Below are 12500 nucleotides of genomic sequence, written 5' to 3'. Positions count from 1 at the left end.
GGCTGCACATGATTCCCTGTGTAACATGGCGGAGGGTATGTATCACGAAGGTGGTGTAACCTGGAAGTCCGCTTTGGTACAAGTGCCAAGAATGGGTGTGCTCATGTGTTAAGATGGAGACTGGTTGGCATGTGATTAGTGTGTGGAGGTTTGTGACACCTCCAGAAGGAACTTCAGAGAGTATGTGTACTGACTGGGGTTAGTGAATGGAGAGGAAGATACCTCCACTGGGATACTCCTGGGGAAAAGCGATATCTAAACCTGGACTTGGCGTACCGCAACTTTAACGGACTCTATACTGTGCCTGTGTCCTGTGTAGCCAAAGGAAGGCCCGTGAGTGTGGTTTATGTCCTATATGATACACCAACTGATCTTTTTAAGTAAGAAGTGATTGTGTGGGGCAAGCAGTGAGTGACTCCATCGCACCTTCCTTATACTGATCCTAGCAGGGGATGTCCAGGAGGTATGTTTTTTTTCTCTTCTTTTCACGTCCCTAACTCCATTAATAAGGGGTCATCTAGTAGTTGACTACCACTCTAAGTTTCGCTCTAAAGATGTACTATTATCATTATCGTGTTCCTTCGATGTTGAGTCCTGAATTGGCGATCCAAGCTGTAAAGAGGTTTTCCAGGGAACAAAAAATATTGTTTAAAGGGCTCAGTTTGGGTTAAAGTCTTCATCCTTTGCTCTCGTCTGAGCACATGGGACTTGGCCGGAAACGACAGCTAAGGCAAAGTGGGCCAATTATTACCTTGGTGGGCATTTCTGTCCATTTCTCGTATGTTGAGACAAAACGGGCAAGTAAAGACTAGCAGTGACTGGGTAGGAGACATGGGGAATCGCTGAGGTTGAATATCACTTGTTTTAGCTCAGTCTGACCCATTTTGGGTTTTTTCTTCCCTGAGAATCCCTTTATTAGGGCATGTGGACAGGGATTGTCTCTGCACCCTTTCTCAATGCCAGGATATGTCAATACAAGCTACTTCTCAGCATCGACCATTTTTCCTCCTTCTCCAACATTCATGTTAGCAGTTGACATTTGGCAGAACAAATCCATAGATGATTTCTCATACATATCATGTACATGTAGCGGTTCGTGACGTCCCTCAATAAATAAATGACCCCATTGTTTCCTAACAGGGATGGGGTGAACTGAATTAAGGTCTTATATTGGTGAAATAGATCGGGGAGCGAGGCGGGAGCGTCGATTCTTCATTCAATAGCTAGCATTTACAGTCTGGCTTATTAAATAACAGTCATGTAATACTATCCCTCCATGGATTAAGCTGCGTTCCCGGTGAAAGTCTTCAGACTGCTGGCTTCTGTAGCAGTGATTACACAATGAAGAAAGCCAGAGGACAATGGAGGAAACACATTATTAAAACAATAACATATGCCAATCCTTCAGCGGGAAAATGCTGCTCGGCGGCATGTAAATGCGAGAGCGGAAAAAGTCCCTACCAGAGATAGGAACCATTTCTAAAGGCTGAGTTGGCTCTCGATTGGTGTGGGCACTTGGGTAACAGATGTCATAGTTTGCTTCATGTGTTCTATACCCTCAAGTTGGCAAACTCTGAACGAGCTCCCTCAAGCTTTAGGTATTCCCCAACTTTACTTACCCCTTGTCTCAGCCATGGCGCATGCATACCAAGATATCAATGAGCCCCCCCAATCCTTTCCCTCCTCCCAAAGTCCAGGAATCTACGTTGTTTAGCCTGGTACTGCTGACACTTATGGTTTTTACTGCCCCCACCTATTATTTTGTGACCCCCCTACCTTGGGTTTTAGGCATTCCCCAACTTTACTTACCCCTTTTCTCAGCCATGGTCCATGCATACTAAGATTGCAATGAGCACCCACCCAATCTGCCCCCTAAAATCCAGAAAACCTTGGCATCTACGTTGTTTAGCCTGGTACTGCTGACACCTATGATATTTACTGCCCCCACCTATCATTTTGTGACACCTACCTTGATCTTTAAGCATTCCTCAACTTTACCTACCCCTTGTCTCAGCCATGGTACATGCATACTAAGATTGCAATGAGCCCCCCCAATATTACCCCCCAATGTCAGAAGACCTTGGCATCTACATTGTTTAACCTGATACTGCTAATACCTATGATTTTTACTGCCCCCACCTTTCATTTTGTGACCCCTACCTTGAGTTTTAAGCATTCCCCAACTTTTCTTAACCCTTGTCTCAGCCATGGTACATGCATACCAAGATTGCAATGAGCCCTCCCCCCAATCTTCCCCCCCAAAGTCCAGAAGACCTTGGCATCTACGCTGTTTAGCCTGGTACTGCTGACACCTATGATTTTTACTCCTCCCACCTATCATTTTGTTCCCCCTACGTCGAGCTTTAAACATTCCCCAACTTTACTTACCCTATGACTTAGCCATGGTACATGCATACCAAGGTTGCAATGAGCCCACCCAATGTCCAGAACACCTTGACATCTGCGATGTCTAGCCTGGTACTGCTGACACCTATGATTTTTACTGCCCCCACTTATCATTTTGTGACTCCTACCTTAAGCATTCCTCAACTTTACTCACCCCTTATCTCAGCCATGGTTCAATTGCAATGAGCAACCCCCCAAACCTCCCCCCTCAAAGTCCAGAAGACCTTGGTATCTACCTTGTTTAGCCTGGTTCTGCTGACATCTATGATTTTTACTGCCCTCATCTATCATTTTGTGCCACCTTACTTTGATCTTTAGACATTCCTCAACTTAACCCATCCCTTGTCTCAGCCATGGTACATGCATATCAACATTGTAATCTTCCCTTACCCCTGAAGCCCAGAGGAGCTTGGCATCTAAACTGGTTTGCCTGGCATTGCTGATAGTGATTTTTACCGCTCATGCCTATAATTTTGCTCCCCCCTACCTCAAGATTCAGGCTGTTATCTACTCTACATGCAACCGGTCACGGCAATGGTGCATGTTCACCTAGATTTCAATGAATGGCTAAAGTTAAGTAGGCCTTGGCATCTACATTACTTTGCCACCGTTTCTGGTTACTGCCTCTACTAGACGGACTCTATACAGGGTTGTCCTACCGGAATAACCTTTATTTATGTCATAGAGAGGTATATACTATAGATACTATTAATAATAAAGAGGAAAAGCTAGAAAGAAGGGTTTGTGCACAGACTCCCATTCATGGTTTCCTCACCACTAGGACCCCCACTGATAACTAGCATAGAGGTCTTGAGCCCCCTTGTTACTCATTGTTGTGACTGAATGCATTCATTGTTAGATGGTTGTGCTTGCTGCATTCATTGTATACAAGTCTGATGAAGACCAATATAGAATATAATTTGGTGAAGGCCAGGTGGCCGACCTAGGCAAAGCTTTTGCTCCAGGGCTCTGGAGCTTGCAGCTACAACTCTACTAATAGATCCTATACTGTGTTATACCATCCTACAGTACAGCGCAGTATGTGATGATGATCTGTTTAGCTAGGAAAAGCTGGAAGGCCATAGCCCCTGGTGCTGAGTGCCATGGTTCGTATAGAGTTGTATCCTGTCACTGTAATCTTGCCTGTGATGATAATGTGCCTGCTGAAAACTCTTCCTGAAAAACTAGGAGTTATGAGTCTAAAATAGTGTAAAAAATGAAATACGTTTAATACATTTAACACAAAAACCTAATATAAAAAAATGGTCATTTTGGGTGATAGCTTCCTTTTAAGATGATTATTTAAATTACCATCATATATTTCATTTTTTTGAAACCATGAAAGTTTAGATGGTAAATGTAGCTCCAGCTTCATTAAGACCTTTGTAGATCCTATAAAGTTTCAGTATGTTGTGGCTTGTACAATCATTGATGGTTAAGTGATGGATGTGTTGTGAAACCTTTGATGGTTTGTTGGGGAATCCAGAAATAGCCTTTACTTCTGGGCTCAAAATCTTTAAAGGCTAATCCCCAAATTTATAAATGGATACTATTGGATAGTACTTGTAAAAAGAAGCAATTTTGCAAATTACCGCTTATTAAAATTTTCAACCGTTATTGAGATATTAATACTTTTCTTTTATTTACAGCTCGTTGCCATGGAGACTGACCACCACTACCATATAGCAGAACATAGGCAGTGTTTACAAACTCTTTTCTCTTGAGTTTCTGTTTTGAAGCTGGCCAGAATTATTGGAGCGTGCTGTTTATTTGTAATCTTGTCCAGTTTCAGCGCAGCGCTTACAAGTAAGAAAGCAATGGTGGTCAGTCTCCAAGGCAACAAGCTGTAAACAAAAAAAGTGTTAACAGCTCAAGAACGGCTATAAATTTTATTACGCAGTGTATAGCAAAATTGCTTGTTTATATAGGCAGAACCCAACAGTATTCATCTGTAAAAGTGATAACCCTTCGAATTACTAAGGCCGTCTAAGTTTTAGACTAGACGATCTTATCTTAAAATGCGAGATATTTTTCATAGTCTATTCGTTGCCTTATTCTAGTCCACTATGTTATGCCAAATTGGAGCACAATCTTGGTGCTCAGGATTGCAATTTAGGTCACAGTACAATAATTTATAGTTTCTGCTATAGCTTTCTCTCCATAGCCCAAGGATTTGGTGCTGTTGCTCTGTGAATAGTGTCATCTATGAAGAAATGTGAAGCCTTAGATGGCCAGATGGTGGATACAGATAAAGCCCTGGCTTCAAGGCTAAGGACCTTCAAGCTTTGTGTTTTCAATTAGGACCTATTTTGAATGATGTCATCATCAGATCTGGCGCCAGCACCCGATATACCCAACCAAGATCCCAGTATCAGTTGTGAAAATGGCGGGAGGTGTTCCTTCTGATGGTCATTAAGCCTCCCCCCTCTGATGATTGCATGGTGCCGAAGGCATTGTCATGGCGGCCAAGTGGCCTACTGAAGGCTCCTATGTCTGCCGAGTTTCTGCACCTTTGTATACTGTGGTGGTAATTTTACAATACACAGTGTTATGCTTGCTGGTGTTGAAGTGGCAAGCGGGAGTGGACCTTCTGGACCATAGGGACCATAGGGGAAACCTGGGCTTACCCTAACATAGGAGGGGCTTGAGTAAGCAAAGTGCCTACTGGGTACATGCCAAAGCCTAGATGGAGAGGATGGGCTTGGCTGCTGGTAGATTCCAGGTACCATTCCCAGAGAGTGTCCGGGAATGTGGCAGCTGACTTCTATAGTAACAACGGGCCCAGGCACCGAACGGCAGAGTTTCTAGTGCAGGCGGTATGGCTAGTGCAGACAGGGACAGGATGGCGGGCACAGGGAGAGGTAATGGATACAAGGGAACTTAACAACTAGCTGGGAAGCAAACAGCAAACTGATTAAACAAACCACATTGTGCAGGCACCTCCCCTAGTGGGAGGATGCCTTAAATAACTAGTGCCTTTCAGTCATAGGCTGACAGGCACTTCCGGTTAAAAGGGTACTGACCCTTTAAAAGCATGGAAAGCACGTGTGCCCTAGGTGCACTACCGGGGGGCGGAAGGCAGCAGGAGCACATGTGGACGGTTATGGAGAGGTGGTGAAGGGTAAAGGCCGTGGTCGTAAGTATGTCACCGTCCCTGCTGCAGGGATGCTGGTGTTAAGGCCCTGTTACACGTAACGAAATCGCTAATGAGATGTCGTTGGGGTCACAGATTTGGTGACGCACATCCGGCCTCGTTATTGACGTTGTTGCGTGTAAAGCCCCCTTTACACGGAGCAATATTAAAAATAAAAGCAAATTAATAAAAAATGATTACAAATAAAAAATAAAATAAAAGTTATTTTTAATCCCTATAAATAAAACGTTAAAAATAATAAAATATTTGGCATCGCTGCGTGCATAACTTTCTGAGAATATTCTTCCCGTATGGTAGACGGCAAAAGGAAACATAATGGGGAGGATAAAAAATAAACATTGTACTGCATAAAACAATTCTGGGTGTAACATTATCAACGGAACAATAAGATCTTAGATCTTAGAAGGAGCAGAGGAAAAATGGAAAGCGAAGAGGGGACCACTGGGATTCTGTCACCCATGGGAAACCTGGAGCCGGTTCAGCTCATCATAGACAGCGCCATATGCAAAGAGTGATGATTAGGCGGCAGGTACAGATAAAACCTTTCCCCACGAGTGATCACGATGTGCTAAATCATAGAACAAAACAGGACAAAAGAAAGTTAGAGCGCACATGGTACAAATCCTATGGGTGGTTGCCTTGACTTAGACTTTGCAGTGTTGTGTCGCAATAATTCGATGTGGAAATGCATGGCAAGCCAGCGAGATGTAATGAGGCTTGGTGTAGAGGAAGGTGAGGATGAGAGGGGAAGAGTGAAACAAGGAGGGGTGAGCAGCACAATGGGCGAATGTAATGAGAGAGGGAGATACGGGGAGAAGGAGGCTGCGAGTCGGATGACTGCCTCCCCAACCCTGCTCCTGTTTAATATTCCGCCTGCTCTCTTCATATTGTGCTTGGCTCCTGTGGGATTGGAACTCACGTCTTGAATCCGAAGCCAATTTTCTGTCTTAATCTCACAATGTTTTGACTGGAGGCAGATCCAGTTTTTTAGTCCGAGTGGAAACTACCAAAGCATCACTCTCTGCTTTTCATAAGGAGACGGATGGAGGGAACGGATCACCGGTTGTTCGGAGAACGATGACCAAATGGAAACAGAGAGGACGCTTAAGTAAAACCAGTTAGGTCTCCGCATTGGGAAGAAAAAGGGATTGCTGGAATTATTCTATTGCAGGGATTTTCCATCAATTCTACCTGATCTGGAGGAAGGTCTCATTTCTTGTTTTACCTGGATATTGCACGAGGTTAGTGGGCAGTAGAAGCTGAGACTCTCCTAGTGCATGTGGCCGGTAAGACACTGTTACTTATATTTACCTACTTTCATCATCTACTTATTCCTTAGGGTTATTAACATTATGGTCATCTATATAGGAATCTGTAAAATAAATGAGTAAAATGATCAGATCATTATATTAGATGCCTCCGCGTAGAGGGTTTGCAGTTAAGGTTGTGGTGAAAAAACAGGACCAAAAATGTAAAAAGGGTTAATTATCATGAGAGACAGTCTACTGAAAGCAGTCTACTATCTAATCACTGAAAGCAGTCTACTATCTAACAACTAAAAGCAGTCTATCTAAGAACTCAAAGCAGTCTACTAACAACTGAAAGCAGTGTACTATCTAAGCACTGAAAACAGTCTACTATCTAATCACTGAAAGCAGTCTACTATCTAACAACTGAAAGCAGTCTATTATCTAACAACTGAAAGCAGTCTACTATCAAATCACTGAAAGCAGTCTACTAGCTAACAACTAAAAGCAGTCTATCTAAGAACTGAAAGCAGTCTACTAACAACTGAAAGCAGTCTACTATGTAATCATTGAAAACAGTCTACTATCTAATCACTGAAAGCAGTCTACTAACAACTGAAAGAAGTCTACTATATAATCACTGAAAGTTGTCTACTATCTAATCACTGAAAGCAGTCTACTATCTAATCACTGAAAGCAGTCTACTATCTAACAACTGAAAGTAGTCTACTATCTAATCACTTAAAGCAGTCTACTATCTAATCACTGAAAGCAGTGATCCGCAACATGCTGTCCTAGGAGTTGTAGTTTTGCAACAGTTAAGAAGCCACAGATTGGAAGCCATCCATTAATAGTGTATGTAATAAGAAGGTACTGTTATATAAAAGCTGGTCACTCACTTTCGTGGAGTATACAGGGAAGAACGCCGGTTGTAGCAAAGCTAGGTTATCACTAACCTAGGTCTGCAACAGCTGAAGAACAATAGATCGGTGATCTTTGATCTACAGTGTATGTAATAAGAAGGTACTGTTGTATAAAAAGATAATTATTCCCTTTAATGGGGAAAATGAGGCAATATTACAGATGTAGCAAGGCTAAGTTATCACAATGCACCATAAAGGATTGCAGGTTTAGTATTGAAACAGCTGAAAGACCAAAGATTGGAGAGCTATGATCTACAGTATATGTAATAAGAAGGTACTGCTGTATAAACAGATAATTATTCCCTTTAATTGGGGAAATATTACAAATCTAGCAAGGCTAAGTTCTCACATTGCACCATAAAGGATTGGAGGTTCAGTTTTAAAACAACTGAAAGGCCACAGATTGGAGAGCTATGATCTACAGTATATGTAATAAGAAGGTACTGTTGTATAAAAAGATAATTATTCCGTTTTGTGGAAAAATTGCAAAATATTATAGATGTAGCAAGGCTAAGTTCTCACAATACACCATAAAGGATTGCAGGTTTAGTTTTTAAACAGGTGAAAGGCCAAAGATTGGAGAGCTATGATCTACAGTGTATGTAAGAAGAAGGTACTGTTGTATAAACACTACCCAGCTAGTTATTCCCTTTGGTAGTGTAACTGGAGATAGACTATCACAGTGCATAAGCAATGCTGGGAATTATAGTTTAGAAACAGCTGAAGAGACGCAGACTGGAGATCATTGATTCCAAGTATAAGTAATGGTGGTACTGTTATATAATAGCTAGTCGTTCTCTTTGACAAACAGGCAAGAATTACAGATTATCACAACTCAAAAATAAGAATGGGTGTGATAGTTTTGGATCTACTGCAGAGCCACAGATTGGAGACCTTTGATCTACTATATAAGTAACGATGGTACTGTTGTATAAAAGCTGGTTATCCTCAACAGGCAAGATGGTACCGTGGTATAAAAGTTGGTTATCCTCTTTGGTTGAGAAAACAGGCAAGGACTACATATGTAATATAAGCCTATGTTATTTTAATAATGGAGGGAGTTGTTGCTTTGGCACACGTTGGAGTCCTCTGATCTGTAGTATATGGAATGAAAAGGTACTGTTGTATTAAAGCTGCGCATTCTCTACAGTAGAATCAATAGATGGGTAATACAGATGTCACTGGGTGGAAGAATCACAATGAATAAGCGATGCTGGGATTTGTTTATGATTGTGAGAAATGAAAAGACACAGATTGGACACGTCAGATATACGTTATATGCTAGGACTAGGTACTGTGGACTAGTAATACAGATGAAGCACATAATGCACAAGCACTATCATTTTGGGACTTATACTGTTGCATAAAGAGATGAGCCAGAGGTTGGAGACAACTACAACTTCCAGGAGTGATAGTGGAGATTTGCTAAATCTGACGTCATTTTTCCGCTTACTGCACGATAAACAACTACTATCTTTCACACAATAGTACCACTATTACATATGCTGTGAATTCAAGGTCTCCAATCTGTTTCTTTAGCTGTTGCAAAACTGTAACCCTCAGCTTTATTTGAGCGTTGTGATAATGTAGCCTTTACCTGTTTATGAGGAAGGTACTGCTGTATGTAGCTGGTCATCATTTCTGGTAGAGGGCCTGAACAAAAACTACAAATATAGCAGGGCTAAGACAAGCAATGCTGAGAGTCACCACTTGGAGTCCACCTATCTAGTCTATGTAATGGGAAGGTACTGTTGTATGTAGCTGGTCATCATCTCTGGTAGAGGGCCTGGACAGAGGCTACAAATGTAGCCTGGATAAGACAAGAAGAGCTGAGAGTCACCACTTGGAGTCCACCTATCTAGTCTATGTAATGGGAAGGTACTGTTGTATGTAGCTGGTCATCATCTCTGGTAGAGGGCCTGGACAGAGGCTACAAATGTAGCCTGGATAAGACAAGAAGAGCTGAGAGTCACCACTTGGAGTCCACCTATCTAGTCTATGTAATGGGAAGGTACTGTTGTATGTAGCTGGTCATCATCTCTGGTAGAGGGCCTGAATAGAGGCTACAAATGTAGCCTGGCTAAGAGAAGCAATGCTGAGAGTCACCGCTTGAAGTCTACCTATCTAGTCTATGTAATGGGAAGGTACTGTTGTATGTAGCTGGTCATCATCTCTGGTAGAGGGCCTGAACAGAGGCTACAAATGTAGCCTGGATAAGACAAGCAATGTTGAGAGTCACCACTTGGAGTCCACCTATCCAGTCTATGTAATGGGAAGGTACTGTTGTATAAGGCGAGTTAATGGATAGATGCTACAGATGAGGCAGGGGAAGTTATCACCATGCACAAGCCATACAACAACCAAAGAGCCACAGATTGGAGACCTCTGATTCCCAGTATATGTAATGAGAAGGTACTGTTGTATCATGGTAATCGTAATGAACCAATACTATAGATATATAGGGGGTCAGAGCCGGCTCTAGGTTTATACAGGAGCTTAGGGCCTCCAGAGCCCCTCCTCGCTTTGGATTTTTCTTCCTTGCCTTCCAAGAGCTATCACTTTTTTTAATTTTCGGTCAACAGAGCAGTATCGGTCTTTGCTTTTTTGCAGTATGCGTTGTAGCTTTTATTATTACCATTTTTGGATTTGGATCCCTGTGACTATCTGATCTCTTTTTTTCCCAATTTTTTGGGGGGCAGGGGTACAGTTACACCTCCAAAATTGATTCTGCTGTTTTTTGGGGGTTTTTTTGTCTTGATTTGGCGTTCACCTTATGGGATATGTTATTAGTCCGGAGAGTTACACATGCAGAGAAACCAAATATGCTAATTTATTTATTCTTTAGATTTTAGTTACATTCCAGATAAAAGGGCTGATAAAAAGTTTTGTACATTGTTTTACGTTTTTTAATATTTTTTATTGGTTTCTCTTGAGGAGTTGAACCCGTGGTCTCTTGATTGCTTGCTCAGTACACTGCAATTCTATATTATTGCATTGTATATTGTTACATAGGTTATAAAAAGACCTATTGAGGTCCCAGGTAGAAGATATTGTGGTGTTGTTCCCTATCATGATTTTACCTTTCTATAGATAGGAAATATGATAGTTATATAGGTTGTAAAAAGACCTAAGTCCAACTAATTCAGCCTTCCCCTCTACCAATTATAGATTTTGTTACTAAATCATTTATAACCGACTATGTTGTGTACTGAGGAAATTATCCAGCCCTGATATAGAATTTTTTATAGTATCTGTCATTACTATCTCTTGTGGTAGTGAATTCCACAGTCTGACCGCTCTAACTGTAAAGAACCCTTTCCTATTTAGCTGACAGAATCGCTTTTCTTCCACTCACAGTGAGTGCCCCCAGGTCCTTAGTATTGTCTTTAGAAGAAATAAGTCATGTGCCAGTCCTTTATATTGACCACACATGTATTTATAACTAGAAATGAGATCTCCTCTGATTTTTCTTTTTTCTAAACTAAACAAGCCCAACCTTTTTCCAACCACTCATCATACGGGCGGCCTCCATTCCTTGTAATCTAGTTGTTGCCTTTGAAGTGACTAACTTCTTAATGTCCTTTTTAAAGTGTGGCGCCCAAAACTGGATCCCATATTCCAGATGTGGCCTTACAAGTGATTTATAGAGGGGTAACAATACGTTGGGATCACGGGATCTAATCTCTTTTTTTATACACGCTATAATCTTGTTTGCTTTAGCAGCTGCTGCCTGACATTGAGTGCTGCTGCAGAGCTTATTTGTAATGAGAATACCCAAGTCCTTCTCCTGTTCTGTAGTCCCGAGTTTACTTCCATTTAATGTATATGCAGTTATAGGATTACTCCGTCCTAGGTGCATTACTTCACATTTATCAACATTAAATCTCATTTGCCAAGTATCTGCCCATTCTGACATCTTATCCAGATCTTTTTGTAATATTGTACTATCAAGGTCCGTTTTTAATATCCTACATAGTTTGGTGTCATCAGCAAAGACTGATACTTTACTATCAATCCCATCCACAAGGTCATTAATAAAGAGATTAAACAGAATCGGTCCTAGCACAGATCCCTGCGGCCCCCCACTGCTGACTATAGCCCATTTAGAGAATGTACCATTTATGACTACTCTTTGTTTCCTATCTTTTAGCCAATTCCTTACCCAGTTGCATATAGTTTCCCCTAGTCCTTGCTTGTGGAGCTTTAGTATAAGGCTATTATGTGGTACAGTATCAAATGCCTTTGCAAAGTCCAAATAAATCACATCAGCTGCATTACCAATATCCAGGTTTGCACTTACCCCCTCATAGAACCCCAACAGGTTGGTTAGACACGACTTATCTTTCATGAATCCATGCTGTCTGTCAGTTATTATATTATTTTCTGCAATATATTTTTTCATGTCATCCCTTAAGTGCCCTCAAACACCTTGCACACTACTGATGTCAGGCTTACTGGACGGTAGTTGCCTGGATCTATCCTATTACCTTTCTTAAATATCGGTACCACATCAGCAATCCTCCAATTTTGAAGCACCAACCCTGTTACAAGCGAGTCTAAGAAGATGAGATACAGCGGTCTGTCAATTACTGAACTCAACTCCCTCAGTATCCAGGGATGAATACCATCCAACCTGTGGGATTTGTTTAATCGCCACTCGCCACTTATAAAAAGATAGTAGTCACATCAACCTTCAGGAGCCCCCGGGATGCTGTGATTTTTTTCATTGGCACCCCACAATTATGTTGCAGGGGGCTGATAAATGTCACT

General features: G+C 41.6%; 1 protein-coding gene across 3 annotated transcripts in view; it reads left to right on the top strand.

The window, feature by feature from the left end:
* The window catches only part of SERTAD4 (SERTA domain containing 4), a 64457-nt gene that overhangs the window by 25626 nt on the left and 26331 nt on the right, over nucleotides 1–12500 (top strand). The window contains exon 1 of one of the 3 annotated variants that reach the window (XM_075338002.1): nucleotides 6372–6801. The exons of 1 other annotated variant lie outside the window; for it this stretch is intronic. The gene's annotated coding sequence lies outside the window, so the exon portion shown is untranslated. Of the gene's footprint in view, nucleotides 1–6371; nucleotides 6847–12500 lie in introns of those variants that run through there. One more of the 3 variants, XM_075338001.1, reaches the window with a different exon arrangement.

This window comes from Anomaloglossus baeobatrachus, chromosome 3, assembly GCF_048569485.1.
Source record: "Anomaloglossus baeobatrachus isolate aAnoBae1 chromosome 3, aAnoBae1.hap1, whole genome shotgun sequence".
NCBI classification, from domain to species: domain Eukaryota; kingdom Metazoa; phylum Chordata; class Amphibia; order Anura; family Aromobatidae; genus Anomaloglossus; species Anomaloglossus baeobatrachus.
Note: the sequence above shows the minus strand (reverse complement) of the source record. Positions and strands in the feature narration are given on the sequence as shown.